We start from the raw sequence: 7,003 nt of genomic DNA on the forward strand, positions 1-7,003 counted from the left end.
TGTTCTGCCCATGTTCCCCTCCTCCTGGAAGCTCTTAGGGGAAGGGGCCCGGGGCAGAACAGGCTGGGTTACCGACCACCCCAGTCCCAGGGAAGGCGGGGCCCTGCCCCTAGGATGCTGCAGCAGAGTGGGGAGGGGGCTGTATTGACCGTTGAGGGTGTAGGGCCTACCTTCTCCCCCCTGTTCTGTCTGGGAGGAGGGAGCCATTATTTGTCCCAGCCTGCCCCCCCCAACTGGTTTCCTATTTGCAGTTACTTGAATAAAAAAATACCTTTTCAGGAAAAATAAAAATTAAAAAATTAAAAAAAATAAATAAATTTCTGACTTCCACTCAGGTCATGATCCCAGGATCCTGGGATCAGGCCCCACATGGGGTTCCTTACTCAGTGGGGAGTCTGGTTCTCCCTCTGCTCCCCACTCGTCCTATCTCTGTATCTCAAATAAATAAATAAATAAAAAATCTTAAAAAAATAAAAAAAAATAAATGGGTAATGGGTGTTAAGGAGGGCACTTGTTTTGATAAGCACTGATTGTTGTAAGTTATGAATCACTAAATTGTACACCTGAAACTAATATTACACTGTATGTTAACTAACTGGAATTTATTTATTTTTTTAACATTGTATTTATTTATTCAACAGAGAGAGAGATTACAGAGGGAGAGTAAGAGGGAGAAGCAGACTCCCCACTGAGCGGAGAAACTGATATGGGGCTCCACCCTGAGACCATGACCTGAGCCAAAGGCAGACGCTTAACCAACTGAGCCATTCCAGGTGCCCCAACTAACTATAATTTAAAAATAAAAACTTGGAGAAAAAAAAGAAAGAAGAAAGAGCCTGAAAACCATCTCTTTGAAATGCAGTCACCAAGGATGATAGAGCACCTAACTCCCAGTTTCTGTACAAAAGTAGGAGCCTAACTTCAGTGGGAGTCTTGCTTCAAGTTGCTCGGTGATGGACATTAAGGAGGGCACGTGATGTAATGAGCACTGGGTAATGAGCATTGCAACTGATGAATCACTGAGCTCTACCTCTGAAACTACATTATATGTTTATTAATTGAATTTAAATAAAATAAAATTTAAACGAAGTTGCAAAACTACCTCCCCTCACAAAGATATGTTTAGTTTTCCTTTGAATAAGGCCAGTTAGCAGAGATGAACTTGCTAGTTGTCTACTGCTGATCTGAATTTTGTTTTAGAAAAGAATCAAGGATGCTTAGATGCCTTTGAAGAATTTTTAAATTGTTCTAGTCTGTGTTATTGATGGAATTATGTGCCCCCCCATTTATATATTGAAGCACTGACCCTCAGTGTCACAATATTTGGAGATAGGGCCTTTGAAGAGCTACTTAAGTAAAATGAGGTAACAGGATGGAGGCTCTAATAGGACTGGTGTCCTCATAAGAGAAATAAGGGATACCAGAGCTCTTTCTTTCTTTCCATGTGCAACAAAACAACAAACCACAAACCAACCCTGACAACACCTTGATCTTGAACTTCTAGCCTCCAGAACTGTTAGAAAACAAATATCTGCTCTTTAAGTCACCTAGTCTGTGTTAGTTATGGCAGCCCAAACTGACTAAGATAGAATGGGAACTGTTATTATTATTTTTAATTATTATTTGTTTTGTTGTTGATCTTGTTTTTGAGATTATGAGATAATGGAAACTCCAGAGCACTGTGTTAGATATAAAGTGAATGTGGTGTATAATCAGCAAAATAGACTGGAGCCCCACTAACACATTCACATAGCTCTTTTGGAAGTGACTGTAACAGTTGACGTCTGGCAATATCGGGTCCTTCTCTTAGGTTTTTTTAGAATTAAATGAGAAAATACATGTGAAGTCCTTTTGAACAAAAGTGCACAAACTGTATTTCTAGAAGAAAACATTTCTATAGGGACTAGAATTTAGTAATCAAGAATTTGTGATTATTAGAACAGATTGTTTTGCCCTTAGGGAGTTTATAATATACAAAGCAAAATACACATTTAATAAGTAATAAATTGTTATGATTCTAAACAGGAGGCATTAACACATGCACCATGTGGCCTATACATTTTAGAGATGCTAACAACAAATTCTGTCAAATTAAATATAAATGAAAGTACTAAAAAGTACTAAACATGAAACATTAAAGAAAATATAATTCACATTTAATTTGGGTGGCAAGAAAAATAAGATATGGAGTGCATATTGATTCCATTATAATTAATTTTCTCTTTTGTTTTTGCATATTAGATATAGTTATTGATGAGTTATCATTGACCATTCAATTAAATGATGCATTTATAGAAAGCGAAAAGGTAAAAAGGATCTGGAAATATGTTTATATTTAAGAATTTGTGCCTAAAGAATTTGATTTTATAGAAATTATAAGAAGCATAAACAGTAACTTTTATCAAATTATATTTTTATAAAATTTAAAAAAGAATTATCTAAATTTGGCTGTTATTATATTAAAAAATTATTCTTACCATTCAATTTATTCACACTTTCAATCAGTTGATTTTCATATTTTTACGCTAGGTATTTGTAAAGCCTATATATAAGGATAATGATTATTCAAAAACAATATTTTAATGAACTACATATATTCCTACTGTGATGCTCAATATTTTTTGTTCATTTAATAGATATGTAATGAGATTCTAACTCATTTCTGAACTACAGATACAATTAAAAAGTACTCTGACCTTGTGAATAATATGCCTTTTTTTTTAAAGAATTTATTTATTTATTTGACAGAGACAGAAATAGTGAGAGCAGGAACACGAGCAGAGGGAGTGGGAGAGGGAGAAGCAGGCTTCTGCCGAGCAGGGAGCCCGATATGGGACTCGATCCCAGGACCCTGGGATCATGACCTGAGCCGAAGGCAGACACTTAACGACTGAGCCACCCAGGCGCCCCTAATATGCCCTTTTGAATTACATATATAGTAGGGGAGAAAAACAGTAAATAAACAAAAGTGTAATATAATTATAATATATATTATAAAATGCTATATATAAAAATGAAGCTTAATAAAAGTATAGAGAGTGAAGAAAGAATGTGGAAGAAGGACCATTATATAGATATGATATGTGAGAAGAGACACAAATTAAACTAGGGACTGAACTCTACAAATTATACAATATATGGGGAAGAGTATCATATTCAAAAAGCCAAGCAATCCCAAAGGCCCTGAAGAAGAAACGAGTAGTAGCACTTTTAGAATAGCCTGGTGATCATTAGTGTGGCAAGAGAAGAGTGAGTGAGATTGGAAGCATTGGGAAATGAGATTGTAGATATTTGCAGGGGCGAGTTCAAGATCACATACAGGGACACAAAGCCAGAGAAGTAGAATGTAGTTGGTGAGAATTTGGTGGATATCAGATATGATGTGAAGGTAGAACAAACAGCAATATCTGATAAAGTGGCTATAAAAGAGAGGCAAGAAAGATCCTGGGATTTATTTGTTTAGCAAGTGGGTAAACTGTGCCATCACTTACTGAGAAGAAAAACAACAGAGAAGAAGCAGCTGAGGTGGGGGGGAAACGAAAGCTTGGTTTTGAATATTTTGAATTTAAGATGCTTATTAGACACCAAAATGGATATATCAAATAGGCAATTGTACATACGAATCTAGAATTTAGATAAGAATATGGGATGGAATTAAAATATGGGAGTCATCATTATATTGATGGAACTTTAAAACCTTGGAACTAGAAATGACTACCAAGACATTAATGTAAATGACGAGTGTATAAAGTGCTAAATTCTGGCAAATTCCAACAGTTTAAAGATGGGAAGAAAAAGATTGGGTGAGAATGATTAAGAAGAATAAGCCATGTGCTACATATTTCTTTGTTATCTAGAAGTGAAGTGAAGAATGTGTTTCAAGGAAGAATTGTTGAATGTGAGAGCACAACTTTTGAGTTGTTTGTCTATAAGAAGGTACAGAAATATGAATCAGAAACTTGGGGACAGAAGAGTTTGTAGAAAAATAAGATTGACATTTTTGTTCTTAAGATGGAAGCTATTTTACCATTGAGGATTTTGATAGGAAGTTAACTTGAATGCAGCTGACTACTCCTCTTTAGCTCCATGATGGCAAAACATGCCCTGTTCTGGCTTCCATTTACTTCCTGTGGTTCCACAGACAGATCACCACAGATCAGGCAGTAAATGAAAATGAGCTGGCTGCAGTAGGGATGTGAAAACTTGGAGCCATGGTTCTATCACTCATGAAAGTATCTTCAGTTTTGGAGTCAACTGTAGCTACTCTGTAAGGAGCAGCATTTCCCAGTTAATGTCCTGGTTCTTACTCTTCCTCCACCCGTTCTAGACACCTAGCCTGAATCCCTCACGCTGGGACTTCAGACTGCTGAAGATAAAGACAACAGCTCCAACCACACTCCAAACCCAGTGATGGTTACTTCAGGGTACCATTTATGTGGAGGTCTCCTTCTGTCACAGAACATGCTCTTACGTAGGGCTGATCCTGTGTCAGCACTGGGCCACATCCAGTACAAATCTTCTGCATCAGCTACAGTGGCCCATGCTGGGGAAGGGATGCCTCTAACCTAGAGATAATTAACCAACCCAACTGGTCCTTGTACAGAAAGCTTGGATCTACCATTTCCTTGTCACCACTAGCACTTCAGCATTTTCACTCAGCATTGCAAACTCCATGGCAAAGCTGGCACTTAGGACCCTGGTGTAACTGCACTGCAATGCATTGGTCTGTAAGCCTACTGGGACACCATTGTGTATGATAACCTGTCATAAAGATGAAGTGTTGACATCCATTTTTAGCACAGTACTGTTGGCATTTCTAGTAAGAATCCCATAATTCTACTCCAAGCCACTAAGGACTCTTCAGAAAAACCCCATAAATACTCCAGTTTTCCTATAGACTCCATAGCTCTGAAGGTGGCAGACCTTTTTAGGACTTAATTGTGGAGCTTTGCTAGTGTCCTACTTCACTATCAGGAAATTAGACACAGATTACTAGAGCCAATGTATTAATGAAAACAGATTGCATTAAAAAAGAGAGGGTTAGCCCTCTAGGACATGCCCTTTCTAGCTGTCTGTCTGCATCAAATGGCTTCTGAGATCGAAAGTGAGACTTTAATTTTTGGGTACTGTTGGAAGGAAACATACCTGCATGAGTTTTACCTTCTTGAACTGATGAGAAGCTTGAATACCAGGAAAAAAAGTCTTGAAGCTAGGATGTAAATGTAGCAGATGGAGCTTGCTCCCTAGAAATTCTTGACATTTGCAGAAAGTAAAAAATGACCCCATGGAATTTTTCTTAAGCTTCTTAATTCCAAAAAAACTACTAAATATTTGGAATTGTTTACTGACCATCTTATTCCTGAAATTTGGACGTTATAGAGAGATCTGGTAGGATGAAGGCTTCCTGAAAGTGCATTAGCAGGTGGCAGATGGCCAAGCTACCATTCTGCCAACCAACAGAAGACAGCTTTGCCCTCTACCTTGTTGTAGTGCCACCAAACTTGGGGTATTCCAACAATTAGAACTGAGCTCAATGAGCTGAAAAATAAAAGTAACCACTGACAAAGACCACCAGCCAGAATAAAAACATAAACTTGCCCTTTTGGAGCCACTGGAGAAGTCAGAAGACTATCTCATTAAACAAATAAACAAATATTAAAACATTTAAGACTATGTATTAGTTATCTATTATTGCATAACCAGTATCATAAACTTAGTACCATAAAAAATACATGCTTATTATCTGAAAATTTCTGTGCATCAAAACTTGGTCATAACTTACCTTGGTTCTCTGCAAGGCTACAAGCAAAGTGTTTTCCAGAGTTGAATTCCTATATAGAGGCTCAGCTGAGGAAAAATTGATTTCTAAACTCAGATTGCTGGCATAATTCTCTTCTTTCTCTTTCTCCCCTCCCCCTCCTTCTTCACCTTCCTCTCCTCCTTGTCCATCTTCTCCTTTCCTTCTAGTCCTTCTCTCTTCCTTCTTTTTCTTGTTTTTTTGGTAAAACTGAGGACCCTGGCTTCTTCCTACCTATAGGCAGCTCTCAGCTCCTAGAGGCTACCTGCTATTTCTTGACACATGGTGGCTTACGTCGTCAAAAGAACAGGGAGAAATACTGCTAGCAAGACAGAGTGCAATTTAACATAACATAATGAAGGGTGTAATGTTCTGTTGGTCAACAAAGAAAGTTGCAGGTCCAGGAAGGGGAAACAATTATGTAAAGTCATGATCACCCTGAGACAGGGAACACGGGTGCCACTTTATAGTGTCCTGTACACAAATGATAAATACACCAAGTGTTTTGAAGCTAAAATAAGAACCTGAATTTGCATCAAAATTATTCAGTTGCTGAACTGAAGTATATCTTTAAAGACTTTGCACATTATGATGTTATCTGTCTCTAAAGAGGGCTCACTCTTTTCACTGCTAGCCAGAGAAAAGTGGGGGTTTATCATCTTAATCCAGTCAGGGATTGAGATAAATTGAAGCTGGGTTGCAGTTAGTGTAAGGCTCATTTTCTATCTGCTTTGCTCTTTTTCATAGGGTATAGTCCAGGGCTTTCAACTGAGAGCCTAATGTTTCACCAGGGACCCTTTCTGGAAGGGTTCTATATTTTAATCTTTCTTCCGAGAACTATAAGCCTGAAAAAAAAATCCTTCTCCACTTACTCAGAGTTTTGAGGCTTATATTAAATCTCCCACTCTGCACGGCTTCTGCTTCACCAACTGTTTCCAGGTAAAAAGCTGCGGATCATTAGCTGGCCTTTCCTGAATTATCCCTTCCTTGTGATATCTGCCCCTCCAATTCTGTTGGTTCCAGGTTTCTGATACTACCACATACTGTTTTTAAACATTATCCTAATTTTGAAGTTGTTTCTAGAAATATTGGTCTTTCAAAAATTTTTTATCTTACAGTAAGTCAGAAGACCTTAATTCTGTATCTAAAAAAATAAAAAATTAAACACCTCGCTTTCCCACTCTTCCTGTCATTTTATTACCTCAT

At 37.7% G+C, this 7,003-nt stretch overlaps 1 pseudogene; it reads left to right on the forward strand.

The window, feature by feature from the left end:
• Window positions 1-4,086: 4,086 nt before the first annotated feature.
• On the forward strand, window positions 4,087-4,996 carry LOC148164082 (zona pellucida sperm-binding protein 4 pseudogene; annotated as a pseudogene).
• Window positions 4,997-7,003: the final 2,007 nt, after the last annotated feature.

Source organism: Eumetopias jubatus, unplaced genomic scaffold, assembly GCF_037043125.1.
Source record: "Eumetopias jubatus isolate StellerSeaLion01/CBP00866 unplaced genomic scaffold, mEumJub1_p1.0 scaffold_6, whole genome shotgun sequence".
In the NCBI taxonomy this organism is placed as follows: domain Eukaryota; kingdom Metazoa; phylum Chordata; class Mammalia; order Carnivora; family Otariidae; genus Eumetopias; species Eumetopias jubatus.